The 15,039-nt window shown below is 48.9% G+C and overlaps 1 protein-coding gene across 6 annotated transcripts in view; it reads left to right on the plus strand.

The window, feature by feature from the left end:
* The window catches only part of anks1b (ankyrin repeat and sterile alpha motif domain containing 1B), a 140,538-nt gene that overhangs the window by 4,206 nt on the left and 121,293 nt on the right, over positions 1-15,039 (plus strand). Inside the window, exon 1 of one of the 6 annotated variants that reach the window (XM_072709390.1) lies at positions 9,537-9,659. The exons of the other annotated variants lie outside the window; for them this stretch is intronic. The gene's annotated coding sequence lies outside the window, so the exon portion shown is untranslated. Of the gene's footprint in view, positions 1-9,536; positions 9,660-15,039 lie in introns of those variants that run through there. 6 annotated transcript variants of the gene reach the window in all.

Raw genomic sequence — 15,039 nt, forward strand, 5'->3', positions numbered from 1 at the left:
AACCAGCTTCGTTCTCTCAGTAGGGCAGGGCCCTGGAGACTGGGCTTGACTGTTCAGGTAAACGTCAATAATACTCACCCCTTATCCATCTGATCATGTGGCTGTTCTGAGTGTGACTCAGTAGCTCCTCCTACTTATTCTGATAGACACGCCTCCTTTGTCCATCCGATCATGTGGCTGTTCTGAGTGTGACTCAGTAGCTCCTCCTACTTATTCTGATAGACACGCCTCCTTTGTCCATCCGATCATGTGGCTGTTCTGAGTGTGACTCAGTAGCTCCTCCTACTTATTCTGATAGACACGCCTCCTTTGTCCATCCGATCATGTGGCTGTTCTGAGTGTGACTCAGTAGCTCCTCCTACTTATTCTGATAGACACGCCTCCTTTGTCCATCCGATCATGTGGCTGTTCTGAGTGTGACTCAGTAGCGCCTCCTACTTATTCTGATAGACACGCCTCCTTTGTCCATCCGATCATGTGGCTGTTCTGAGTGTGACTCAGTAGCCCCTCCTACTTATTCTGATAGACACGCCTCCTTTGTCCATCCGATCATGTGGCAGTTCTGAGTGTGACTCAGTAGCTCCTCCTACTTATTCTGATAGACACGCCTCCTTTGTCCATCCGATCATGTGGCTGTTCTGAGTGTGACTCAGTAGCTCCTCCTACTTATTCTGATAGACACGACTCCTTTGTCCATCCGATCATGTGGCTGTTCTGAGTGTGACTCAGTAGCTCCTCCTACTTATTCTGATAGACACGCCTCCTTTGTCCATCCGATCATGTGGCTGTTCTGAGTGTGACTCAGTAGCTCCTCCTACTTATTCTGATAGACACGCCTCCTTTGTCCATCCGATCATGTGGCTGTTCTGAGTGTGACTCAGTAGCTCCTCCTACTTATTCTGATAGACACGCCTCCTTTGTCCATCCGATCATGTGGCTGTTGTTACGTGCCGTAAGTTCGGGTTACGTGCCGTAAGGAATTTGTGCCGTAAGTTTCGGGTACGTGCCGTAAGAGTTACGTGCCGTAAGTTTAGGAGGATGCCTGCAGGTCCTTCGGACGTCCTGCCCACTCGCCGATTGGTCGCCCGCCCCCTCGACTCCGCCCTCAGGACCTGACCCCGCCTCCCTTGCCCTCGGAGCCGTTTCCGGTTCACCGGCTGAAGAGTTCGCCGCTTCGTCCCTTCGTTTGCCCGCTACTTGCTTCTCGCCTGCTAGCTCGCTCTCTGTTCGCTTTTGCTTTGTTTGATTGATCGTGTATGACTGTTTTGCCCTTGACTTCCGATTCTCGCCTCGCCCTTATTTGTACTTTCGCCTTTGTTTCTGATTGCTTGATTGGTTTTGGACTTTCGCCTGTGTTTCGACTTCGCCTCTCGGTTTTCCCTTTTGATACCTTTGCCTCGGCTTGGTGTTTCGTGTTTCACTAGGTGTGTAGGGAGTGTCTGCCTTTTTTGGTTTATTCGTTAACGTGGGGATTATTGTTTGTTTGGTCAGGGAGATAGATTTAGGCATTGTTGTTTCATTTCACCATTTTCTTTGTGTTCACTTAGGTAGCTCAGCTTGGGATACTCGGTAGATGTGCTTTTGTTTGTTTCTTTGGCCTTTGTCACTCCTGACGTTCGTTACACCTAGTGTTTGTACTGTGTTTGTGAAAAACTATAAAAAAAAAACTATAAAAAAAGACTCCCTCTGTGTCCCGTGTTCCCTTCTCCTAGCCCTAGTTGTCCTGTCCTCCCCAATCCCTCCTTCCCTTTCACTTTGTTGCGGTCCAACCCTAGACTGGATCGTAACAAAATTGGGGGCTCGTCCTTTCCTTCTTTCCCTTTCGTGCTTGTCTGGCGGATTTTTTTTTGTGTGGGGGGGTGTTGTGGTAATTGCAGTAATCGTGATGGCCCAATTCGACCTTGTTGCGTTCACCCTTTACCCCACACTCGAACAATTTGATGTGTGCCGCAAGGATGATCTGCTACAGATAGCAGACTTCTTTAACATTTTGGTTCCCGCTGAGGCTTCCAAGCGGGTCGTTAAGCAATTTTTGCTCGATGAATTGGTTCAGCAAAGTATACTGCCTGAGTTGGGTGGATCCCCTAGTGTTGCTGCCACCCCGGTTCGGATGTCTGCTGTAGCGGAGGCCAGCAGCGACGATCCAGGGAGTGGACACCGCATGGATCTTGGAGATCCCCGCTCAACCAGGGAGGACCTACTGCTGACGATTAAGCTACGGGAGCTCGAGCTTGAGATTAAGAGACAGGAGTACCAGGCTCAGCTACTCCGTGTCCGGGCTATGGAGATGGAGGCTGAGAAGGAGCTGGAGTTACGTCGGATGAGCATGGGCGACCAAAAACCAATGCCTCTTCCGCGTAAGGTACCCACACCAGGTACACCTCCACCCGCAGCTCGCTCCGCCCGAGACCAGGCTGACGCCCAAGACGCTCCTAGACCCCGTCCCCGGTCTCCCTTGAGCTCGCCTGTCTCCCCGGAAATTGGTAGATCGAGCTTTGATGTGAGCCGACACATCGGTCTTGTTCCTGTGTTTCGGGAAAATGAGGTAGACGCCTACTTTTCCATTTTTGAGCGCATTGCTATGACATTGAACTGGCCCAAACACCTTTGGTCACTGTTACTGCAATGTAAGCTTGTGGGTAAGGCACAGGAAGTTTGTTCGGCTCTTGCGTTAGAGCAGAGCCTGGATTACGACATTGTGAAGGCTACTGTGCTTCGCGCTTATGAGTTAGTGCCGGAAGCTTATCGGCAGAACTTTCGAAATCTTCCCAAATCCGCCAGCCAAACATACGTGGAGTTCGCACGCGAGAAAGCCGTCTTGTTTGATAAGTGGTGCGGCGCTAGTGGTGTGTTTACCTTCGACCAGCTTAAGGAACTGGTCCTGTTAGAAGAATTTAAGAACTGTGTTCCTGATCGAGTGGTAGTGTACCTGAATGAGCAAAAGGTCACTTCGCTAACTGAAGCTGCCACCCTCGCTGACGAGTTCGTTTTGACCCACAAAACTGTGTTTACTCCGATTCCTTTGCCACGTAAAACTCGTCCAGTCGTATCCTCCCCCTCGTCAGCATCGTCTCCACCACCCGTGGAGAAACGCGAGTGTTTCTATTGCCACGAAGTGGGCCATATTATATCTGTTTGTCCTGTGTTAAAGCGCAAGGAAGCTCGTTCAGCAGCTAGGAAAGTAAATGTTGCTGCCTGCCCCGACAGTTCTTCGTCCTCCTCCTCTCGCGTTGATGCTGCTTTCGAACCATTTGTATTTACTGGTTCGGTTTCGCTCAGTGAGATGGATGCTCGGCACCCTGTGACCATCCTGCGGGATACGGGAGCCGCTCAGTCCTTCTTGGTGGAAGGAGTTATTCCCCTATGTGATGAAACGTACTGTGGTACGGATGTGTTGGTGCAGGGAATTGATTTGTGTGTGGCTGGAGTTCCCCTGCACACCGTTTATCTGTGTACTCCTGATTTCTCGGGATACGTGCGAGTAGCTGTCCAGCCCCAGTTACCTGTCCCAGGCATTACGTTTATTCTTGGGAATGACATAGCGGGGAAGAGAATCGTTCCTCTACCCGAAGTCGTTCTGGACCCTGTGCTGTGTGAAAATGATGTAGCGGTGGAACACCCGACGGTGTTTCCTGCGTGTGTGCTTACTCGTGCACAGCGGCGCCAGCTTGCCGACATTGACCTCGAGGACACGTTCATGTCCGTGCCAGTGTTGGATAAACCTTCGAAGGTTGAGTCTGTGACCCCGGATCCTCATAACTCTGTTACCTCCCCTGAAGTTCCGTTCTGTTTGTTTTCTTATGTTTATTTTGTGATTTTTGTTGTTTTTTGTTTGGGATCTGTGTATTTTGGTGACCCGTGTGGGTTCACTCTTGTGTGGGGGGGTGTTACGTGCCGTAAGTTCGGGTTACGTGCCGTAAGGAATTTGTGCCGTAAGTTTCGGGTACGTGCCGTAAGAGTTACGTGCCGTAAGTTTAGGAGGATGCCTGCAGGTCCTTCGGACGTCCTGCCCACTCGCCGATTGGTCGCCCGCCCCCTCGACTCCGCCCTCAGGACCTGACCCCGCCTCCCTTGCCCTCGGAGCCGTTTCCGGTTCACCGGCTGAAGAGTTCGCCGCTTCGTCCCTTCGTTTGCCCGCTACTTGCTTCTCGCCTGCTAGCTCGCTCTCTGTTCGCTTTTGCTTTGTTTGATTGATCGTGTATGACTGTTTTGCCCTTGACTTCCGATTCTCGCCTCGCCCTTATTTGTACTTTCGCCTTTGTTTCTGATTGCTTGATTGGTTTTGGACTTTCGCCTGTGTTTCGACTTCGCCTCTCGGTTTTCCCTTTTGATACCTTTGCCTCGGCTTGGTGTTTCGTGTTTCACTAGGTGTGTAGGGAGTGTCTGCCTTTTTTGGTTTATTCGTTAACGTGGGGATTATTGTTTGTTTGGTCAGGGAGATAGATTTAGGCATTGTTGTTTCATTTCACCATTTTCTTTGTGTTCACTTAGGTAGCTCAGCTTGGGATACTCGGTAGATGTGCTTTTGTTTGTTTCTTTGGCCTTTGTCACTCCTGACGTTCGTTACACCTAGTGTTTGTACTGTGTTTGTGAAAAACTATAAAAAAAAAACTATAAAAAAAGACTCCCTCTGTGTCCCGTGTTCCCTTCTCCTAGCCCTAGTTGTCCTGTCCTCCCCAATCCCTCCTTCCCTTTCACTTTGTTGCGGTCCAACCCTAGACTGGATCGTAACACTGTTCTGAGTGTGACTCAGTAGCTCCTCCTACTTATTCTGATAGACACGCCTCCTTTGTCCATCCGATCATGTGGCTGTTCTGAGTGTGACTCAGTAGCTCCTCCTACTTATTCTGATAGACACGCCTCCTTTGTCCATCCAATCATGTGACTATTCTGAGTGTGACTCAGTAGCTCCTCCTACTTATTCTGATAGACACGCCTCCTTTGTCCATCCGATCATGTGACTGTTCTGAGTGTGACTCAGTAGCCCCTCCTACTTATTCTGATAGACACGCCTCCTTTGTCCATCCGATCATGTGGCTGTTCTGAGTGTGACTCAGTAGCTCCTCCTACTTATTCTGATAGACACGCCTCCTTTGTCCATCCGATCATGTGGCTGTTCTGAGTGTGACTCAGTAGCTCCTCCTACTTATTCTGATAGACACGCCTCCTTTGTCCATCCGATCATGTGACTATTCTGAGTGTGACTCAGTAGCTCCTCCTACTTATTCTGATAGACACGCCTCCTTTGTCCATCCGATCATGTGGCTGTTCTGAGTGTGACTCAGTAGCTCCTCCTACTTATTCTGATAGACACGCCTCCTTTGTCCATCCGATCATGTGGCTGTTCTGAGTGTGACTCAGTAGCTCCTCCTACTTATTCTGATAGACACGCCTCCTTTGTCCATCCGATCATGTGGCTGTTCTGAGTGTGACTCAGTAGCTCCTCCTACTTATTCTGATAGACACGCCTCCTTTGTCCATCCGATCATGTGGCTGTTCTGAGTGTGACTCAGTAGCTCCTCCTACTTATTCTGATAGACACGCCTCCTTTGTCCATCCGATCATGTGGCAGTTCTGAGTGTGACTCAGTAGCTCCTCCTACTTATTCTGATAGACACGCCTCCTTCGTCCATCCGATCATGTGACTATTCTGAGTGTGACTCAGTAGCTCCTCCTACTTATTCTGATAGACACGCCTCCTTCGTCCATCTGATCATGTGGCTATTCCGAGTGTGATTCACTAGCCCCCCCTTATTCTGAACGACCCGCTTCCCCAGCACTGAGCTACTTTAGCTGAGCCGTAAGACGTGGCTCCGTTCGGCTGCTGCCAGGCCTCTGTCTGGAGCCCGGAGGTCCTGCTAGCTGTGAGTTATGACTCGGGCGCCACAGCGACAGCGAGAAGTTGGAGTGCAGAAAGTGAATTGAGTGTCCAGAAATGTGCGTCAGGAGCTGCTCCTGGCTGGTTGTTTTTCCTGCAGGTTATCTCTGAGCTCATTCATTTTTCTTCCTCTCGCTGGATCTCCAACGAGGCTCTGCATTGTGTGGAAGTGGTTCAGCCCCTAGAGAAATATAGAATTAAACACAAGTGTGTTTTAGCCCCACGTATTGAAAACGACAAAGAAATGGATCGGAGAACCATTTTGCATATGCAGGTGTCGTCAAATATTACTAAAGACGAATCAAAGGAAATGTTTAAAACTATTTATCTGGGTGGTAGGTGTATTTTTGGTCATGAAAAAAACAGTTTAAAATTAAAATATACTCTTAAACACAATAAAGAATTTCTTTAGTTTGCCAAAAAGTCACAGACACCTTGTTGGCTAGATGAAGACCGCCTCAGTTCCCAAATCTCTCCTCAGGGGCACCTCAGCCATTACATGTATTTGCTACATTTCACATTTAATTAATGAATTTAATTTGTTTAAGAAGTCAGTGAGGTATTAGCTATATGAGGTGGCGTAGTGGTCTAGTCAAAAAGTACATGGGTGTATTGAATGGTTGCTGCACATCCTGGGATTGCTTTAGCAGAGGTTCTGAAATGTCTAAGCTGACACACTTCGACAGACATAAAATCATAGTTTTACGGCAACATGAAGATCATTTAAATATCGTTTTGTTTGACTGCCTAAGACGTTCGCACAGTTCTGTATGTGTGTGCACGCATGTCTGTGTGTGAATAGAGCAGCGCAGTCTCAGTTGAGCAGGTTATCACTGTGGTTGCTTGTGGTGGGGTTCCTCTGTTGTGGGGAGCTAACCGGGCCAGAAGTACCACAGTGAAACCTGCGAGCCCCCCCCCCGCCGACCGCGGGGCCTCCCCCCTGGCTGGGCTGCGAGGCCGCTGAGCTCCTCGCTTTTCTCTCCGACGTCCACGCGGCGCACAGCAGCTTATCGCCGTTAATTAAGCAGGATTTAAACGCCACGCTGCCTGAAGCTGGTTCTGCGGTGTTTTGCATAATCTGCCAGCGAGACGCGGGAGTGTCCTCTCAAATCTCTGAGAGAGGGCTGACAGGCGCTGCATTCTGCGGCATTTTTTAAAATATACTTTGAAAAAGCCTGTAAAGCTGCATCCCCCCCCCCCCCCCCTCATACATTTGACCCCTGGGGACAGGCTCACTTTATGTGGGCATTACAGTTTTTTGCCCCCCACAAGGGGAAACTCAATTTTATAAAAATCTGTGACTGCAGCCAAAAACTAAAAGTGCCAAAATTTGTTTTTTATTTGGTTACTTATGGTTAAGGTTACGGTTGGGTAGGAGTTACGGTTGAGTGGACAGTCCTAACAAAGATATGAATACAAATGTATGTGTGTGTGTGTGTGTGTGTGTGAGAGAGAGAGAGAGCACAGGAAGTGAGGGTGTGGGGCAGCAATTTCTCTGCATACAGTGAGGCTGCCTGTCATTCCACTATGTGACCCCACCCCCAGTGTCACACACACCCCCTCTCCATTCGACAGGCTTCTGCCTGACAGCTGAAGGGGTGTGTTTTCGCTGCTGTTGATTGTGCTTCTTCAGAGCTCACCGTTAAGGAACAGGACGTGGATTGTCTCCCTTCCACTCCGGGGTGCATTAATGAATGTGCACATTCACTGGGGGGAGCCCCCAGTCAGGGTGGATTTGTGCCGTTTACGTGATGAGCCCTGATTTTTAAATGCTCAAATTCTGGAGCCGAGTGGCAGAATGCAGCATAAGTTCCGGAACAGCACACAGGGGTGCTAGGATCTGGGGAGTGAGCAGTGGGGGTGAGATTATTTCAGTGAAAACGACAGACCCATCACTATAGCTCCGTGTGCATGTATGCATAAGTGAATCTGTCTATGCAATGGTGTGTGCATAGGAGGGATAGTGTGTATATATCTGAACCCAATGAGACCAGCAGCATGTGTCACAAGGTTGGATTTTTGGTTTTACAAGATAATTTAATAGTATGGGCTAAATGTAAGCGAATGAAGATCCATTTAAAGTCCATTTAAACTGGGCTACCTTAAATCTGGCTAATCAGCAAATCTCCCTTTGTGATGCAGCCCCCAGGATCTGTCTTTGAGTGACATGCTGGTTTATGATCTCATTCATGATATCAGTGGTTAATTTGTGAATTCCCTCAATTATGGTTATCAAGAACAAAATTACATAAAAAATTAATTTCTTATATCCAGAATAATCATATCCAGCTGGCTATAGTTACCCAGAATGCAATGCATAATGTCAGTTGGGCATAGTTTAATCCAGAATAGCTGTCCTTTAGACATAGTGAGATCTGAAATCCCATTATCGCGGCTTCAAGTGAAAAGATGACTTGCAGTAATGAAATTGCCGATGCCAAACCTGTCAGTCGTACTGAGTGACAGACGGCCAGCGGGTATCCAGAGGGCATGTTGTTCCCAGTCATCTTTCATTTGTTTATGCTGGTGGCACCAGTTGTCCCAAACGACATGCAAATTGGTCATATTATGAACTGCAATTACAGCTGTGAAGCTGAATAAAGGATCGGAGCCATTGACAGCTGAATAGTGTTTCCCAATCTGGTCCCCAGGGACCCACAGCTGGTCCACATTTTTGCTCCCTCCCAGCTCCCTGCCAGACAGTCCACATTTTTGCTCCCTCCCAGCTCCCTGCCAGACAGTCCACATTTTTGCTCCCTCCCAGCTCCCTGCCAGACAGTCCACATTTTTGCTCCCTCCCAGCTACCTAAGTGGACTCTCTATGGGTCCCCGAGAACCGGATTGGGAAACACTGGAACAGATAATGTTAAGTATGAGGTTTAGAAATATCTGAAATTATAGCGAGGCGGGTGCAGTGACCTCACGCCTTCAGGGTAGTGGTTTGAATCCTGACTCTGCACTGTGTGCGACTACATTGATTTTCTCTCATAGTCTGGAATCATGTGATTCAGGGAAGCTGGCGTCTCTGATCTGCCCACAATGTGTGTGAATCTCGGCCCTGCAATAGACTGGCATCTCATGCAGGGTGCCCCCTGCCTAGTGTCATGCGCTCTGGGACAGATTACAGGGTCACTGCCACCCAGTATTAGATAAGTGGGTAAGGAAGATGGATTAATGGAAATCTCTCAATATCATGGATTAATATAATTACTGAAAAGGCCAGTGGAATAAGAGATGTCTATTGAACTATTGAACTGCAAAGTAGTTGGTGAAAATCAAGGAATGGCATTATGATTAGTCAGAATGTCCTTGAAATATCACTGAAGATTCTGTAATAGAACCTTGTGCCCTGCAAAGGGATTCAGATCCCTCCGCAAGCCTGACCAACATAAGCGGATAGTTGACGAGTGGATAGGTCTGCAATAGATGTTCCTCACCCAAAAAAAATATACCTAAACATGAGCAGAGACATGAAGCAAATGGCAATGATGCGGTAGCTCTTATGTTACATCTGTATGGTGTGTGTCATCACTTTGGTTGCTTTCTCTTCTGCTGGAGAGCCTACCAGGGCAGAAGTGGCAACACGGAAACCAGCGACCCGCCCTTAGCCGAGGGCCCTTCCCCATCCTGTGAGAGTCACTTGTGTTGTGAAGCTTCCTGGTGCCACTCTTCTCGGCCTTTATACTCGTTGCTGTTGCCTGCTGCAGCCGTCAGGTCTGGACAGGTGTCCACAGGGCACTGGGACCCTGCGGAGACGCTTGGTATCGCCCAGACGGCGGGGGTAAGGGCTTCCCTGTCAGCAGAGGCCACGGTTGCTATGACAGCGCACGGAAGAATTTCCTACAGCGTGAAGTGGGCATAGCTCTGGATGACATGTTTGTGTGTGCGTGGGTATGTATGTGGGATTTGCGTGATCCTCCATCCATCCATCCATACATCCATCTAACATTCTCTTGAACTATCCTGGGTCGCAGGGCAGGAGTGCACCGCAGACGGAATGCCAATACGTTGCACGACTCTTGATTATCTCCTATCTTTATAATACTGTATAATAAAAATTTGCAGTCTGGCACACAGACTTTAACACTCTTGTACCTCACGGCCAGATGACAGTGTGAGTCAAGTGTTGGTAAGAGAAGGTAGCGGGTCTTCAGGCATCAGTCTTAATGGTTCTGCCTGAAGGTCTAATTTGCAGAGGTCTGCACAGCAGTAGAGGCTGTTTACTGTGGTGTTTTGGTGCATATTAATAGAAGGGCCTGATGTAGGTTCTCATTGTTGCTATGTGGCAATAGGGCAGAGCATCGCTAGGTTAGGGCTGTGTGTCACATATCCTAAGATAGTGTGATATGGCACTCAGCTGAGCTGGTAGCTCATGTCACGGTTCGGTGAGGGAGCTGGCGCAGGGCAGCGGCAATGCCTTCCTTAATTGCTCCAGTAATTGTTCTCCCATTTGCGCGTTTCTAGTTCGTAGCCCGGGCAGTGAGCAGAGGTTAGGGAGCAGGAAGTGAATTAGCCTCACTGATGGCTTGGAGAAGGCGCTTGATAAGGGCTGAGGGTGGAACTTTTCCCAGAATGCCGTGCGTGGCCAGAGACAAAGACACACACACCACATAGGCCGATCAACAGATACGTACACGCGAACAAAAATTGACACTTTTAGAAAGAAATACACACACAGACATTATCCCAGGCCGACACACAGAAAGACAATAGTCTGTCCACACACACAGACTGCCATAATTGGGGAAACTGACCTCCCCACACACACAAACATGCACATAGGATAGGTATCTATATCTTTCCGGGGATTCTAGTTGTTTCTATGGGCATAACCCTAATCCTAACTATGACAACCTTAACCTCTACCCAGCCCTAACCCTAACCATAACCCTAACTATGACAACCTTAACCTCTACCCAGCCCTAACCCTAACCATAACCCTAACTATGACAACCTTAACCTCTACCCAGCCCTAACCCTAACCATAACCCTAACTATGACAACCTTAACCTCTACCCAGCCCTAACCCTAACCATAAGTAACCTAACAAAATACAAGACTACTGGAATTTTCAGATTTTTCACAGATTTTTATAGAATGGAGTTTCTCTGGTGACAGAAAAAGGTGCCTGCAAGGTCAAGATAACAACAGGTTTTTGTCACCATTATGTAATATATACATGACACACACACACACACACACACACACACAAGTTGGTCTTCCTATCTAAATGGGGACCGTCCATTCATTTCTATGGGAAAAACCCTAATCCCAATCACGACACCCTTAACCTCTGCCCATTCCTAACCTTAACCATAATTAACCAACTCAAATACAAGACTTTTGGCATTTTTACTTTTTTTTTATTGCATTCACAATTTTTTATATAACTGAGGTTATCCAAATGGGGACCTCAAAAGATGTCCCCAAAAGTAGGGAAATTTCAGGTTTTACTACACTTTGGGGACAATTTGGTCCTCAAATGTGATCAATGCAAACACACACACACACACACACACACACACACACATACACACACACAGACCCTGCTGGCAGCCGGATATATATTAAAAAGCAGATCATTGCAGTGGAACAGTGCTTCAGCACAAACAATTAACTCTTATCTTGTAGTCTTTATCTGCCCGGTAATTAGTCTAATTGGACTGTTTGTTTTTTTCCCTCCGCATTCAATATTTAATGGCGAAAGGCGAGCAGAACCCTGGAAACAGCCAACCATCTCGATCCGACCTGTTAACTGACAGCGCAAGCGACAGCAGAACCGAAGGTGAAAAATGAGATGTGACAGATAAATAAAATATTGATGACCCTCCAAGTGCCAGGAAGCAGATGAATTCATCATTGTTTGGGATTCCCGTTCCATGCCTGGATGTGCCCATCGCTGTCCGGCATGCAAGCAAGAGTTTAATTTCTGTGAAGGACACTGCAGCTGTGCCAGGGGCTCTGTGCTGAGCCTCCTGTCAGGCCCTCAACGCAGGAGCTCGATAGCTTCATGAGGGCATCATCTGCAGGTTTTCCTTTGCCCACACTTCACCCAAACGGGCTCCAGTAGGACACTGCTCGCGTGCTGTGGGCACTTCCTGTCCAAACAGGAAGTGGGCACCAACATATGCTCTGATAGTTGCAGGTGTTGCAGGAGTCAGGCTTTCTGTCCTCACTTCTCCTGCCCCTGAATTTGGGGAGTTTAGGAATTATGTGTCACGCACAAAATGAGTATCACTGGCTGAATAACGAGAGCAGCAGGAGGAAGGAGGAATCTGGCCTGGCCTTTCTGTTCCCCCAGCGCGTACCAGCTTAATGGCAGTTTGGGCCTGACTCTGTGGCTCGAGTGCCCGTGTGGGGATGACATTTAGCGTAATTGAATGCGCTCGCCGCTGCACACTGACACACGCAGTCGCATAAGCGCTCGCAGCACTCGGGACACAGGAGCCTCCAGCAGCCAGTAATTACACTCCCGATTTCGCGCTGGGGGCCCCGTCGCTGGCCTCGTCTGCTGTTCCCGTCTCGCTGGTTAAGGGCCGGCTAGCGGAACCGCTAATTAATTGCTGAACAATATGGCTGCTCGCACAGGATTGGGTCAGGCTGTCCTTTTGTTATGGTCGTTATTTTTTTTTTATTAACAACTTTCTCAGTGCATGTCAGTTTCACTTTACACATTTTCTTTTATCTAGATAAGAATTCAAAGGAATAATTCATGTGTGATATCAGGAAAATAGCAGCTGCCCTCCTGGGATGTTAACCTGCAGTTGCTTTATTAGCTTGAACATTGTTTGCATTGTTTGATCACTAAAAGATGTGTGTGAGTAGTGGGGGAATGTAGGCCTGAGAGTGGGCCTGTGTGTGTAGTGGGCGAATGTAGGCCTGAGAGTGGGCCTGTGTGAGTAGTGGGCGAATGTAGGCCTGAGAGTGGGCCTGTGTGAGTAGTGGGGGAATGTAGGCCTGAGAGTGGGCCTGTGTGAGTAGTGGGGGAATGTAGGCCTGAGAGTGGGCCTGTGTGAGTAGTGGGCGAATGTAGGCCTGAGAGTGGGCCTGTGTGAGTAGTGGGGGAATGTAGGCCTGAGAGTGGGCCTGTGTGAGTAGTGGGCGAATGTAGGCCTGAGAGTGGGCCTGTGTGAGTAGTGGGCGAATGTGGGCCTGAGAGTGGGCCTGTGTGAGTAGTGGGGGAATGTGGGCCTGAAAGTGGGCCTGTGTGAGTAGTGGGGGAATGTAGGCCTGAGAGTGGGCCTGTGTGAGTAGTGGGCGAATGTAGGCCTGAGAGTGGGCCTGTGTGAGTAGTGGGCGAATGTAGGCCTGAGAGTGGGCCTACATTTTAGTTGGGGGCGGGGGGGAGGTTTATGTCGGACTGTCTTTAGATTTGTGTGTAAGTTTGGGGGGCTGGTGTTTGGGTGTGAGTGGGTCTGTGTCTTCCTTGGGGGGGTTGCTGGTGTTGGGGTGTGAGTGGGTCTGTGTCTTCCTTTGGGGGGGGGGGGCTGCCGGGGATGGGGTGTGAGTGGGTCTGTGTGAAAGCTGGGGGGTGGGGGGGGTGGGCAGACCTTTGCAAATGGGCCTGTGTGTCACTATGCACTCTGTGCAAGCCCTAATGAAAGTGGCATATGGATTTTCCAGCTGGACACGTTCCAGTCTGTCCCATTTACCCGACCCGCACCCCAGTCCCCACCACAACCACCCCACCGCCAAGCGCGAGAAATTAATTGGGGAAAACAAGATACTGGAATTTGTCGTTGTCGTTCCCTGTGTCCTGTGTGTGGCAGACCGGCGATGACATTTTGTCAATAACGGGGCCCACACTGGAGGTGCCGGTCTGATGCCCCGGGGTGGTGGGAATGTGGGCCGGAGCGAGCCCTTTCGGCACCGGGGCGCACACCGCCATGGGCCAGCTTGGCAGCCGCTCACAGGACAAGGTCGTGACTCCCACATGGCCCGGCAGAACTCAGTCACTACTCGCGCTCAGCCAGAACCAAGGTTTCTGGGTCGGATAAAAATGAAAGACACATGTCAGTAATAATTAAGCAACTCACTGAAACAGCACTGGCCCCCCTGGGGGAGGCTTGCTTTGGTTCAGCGTGTTGCAGGTTTGGTGAAGGTGGGGGGTGCAGTTCTGTTAAAGCTTCTGTCTCAATGGTGTTTCAGGACAGATCAGAGGAAAAAGGACACCAAGTAAAAGTGGGTTGTCATGTGACTCCTAGAGTCAGGCGTGTCTGCCAGCAACCTTAGAGTCACCGCTAATCTGGCTAATTATCTGTGCCATTTCCTGTTGGACACAGGGCATTGTGGGTAAGGGAGATTCGAGGTGAGGAAATGGAAGAATAGAGCTGCCACCTGTTTCACCCAGTTAACTTGTTTGTTTGTCTTAATTAGATTTTTCTTTTGCCTTGTCACTCTGTATGTCTTTTTTGAAAACCCTTGTCAGGTGCTCTCATTAATTCTCATTTAGAATGGAATAGAATGGATTGGAATATCTTTATTGTCATTGTACATGTACAACAAAAGCAATAAGCAGTCTGGAATTCTTACAATTCTGGGGGGGGGGAATATAGGCTGATATGTGTGGGGATTTTTGATGTGTATATGCATACGAGTTACGCTCAGAATACGCTCGTACCACTTTGCTCCTCTGGTTTCCGTGTCAGATGTCTGTGAGAGTGATCTGATCTGTCTGCATTTTTTACAGTAACATCATCCTGTAAAAACAAATTGTTCTGCTGGGGACAGCTACCTCTTCTGTTATGGCGAAAGGACCACTTTACACAATTACTGACTGCAGCCGGTGTGCAGAGTGTGAGACGGCGTCATGGGGATTGTGGGTAGTGGGCCGGGCAGCTCGTGATGGATGGAGGTGACTGTTTTTCTCGAAGCCAGAGTCTGAGGGGACGCCGTGCTTCTTGAAACGAGTCTTGAGCAAGCATGCTGTTTCAGAGGAGCTGCCCGCACCTGACCGACTGCAGCAGGTTAAATGAAAATTGTGCCGGTGCAACGAAATCAACACAGAAGAGAGAAACAGTTCCATCTGTGGGTTCTGTCCGGTTATAGATTTGAGAGTGAAAATGTGACCGGTGGTCCAAACGCATGACTGTCTGCAGGCTGACTTTGACAGAGCCAAGGGGCACTTTATCAGACAGCTGATGGACACAGCGACTATCGTC

This window comes from Paramormyrops kingsleyae, chromosome 1, assembly GCF_048594095.1.
Source record: "Paramormyrops kingsleyae isolate MSU_618 chromosome 1, PKINGS_0.4, whole genome shotgun sequence".
Lineage (NCBI taxonomy): Eukaryota > Metazoa > Chordata > Actinopteri > Osteoglossiformes > Mormyridae > Paramormyrops > Paramormyrops kingsleyae.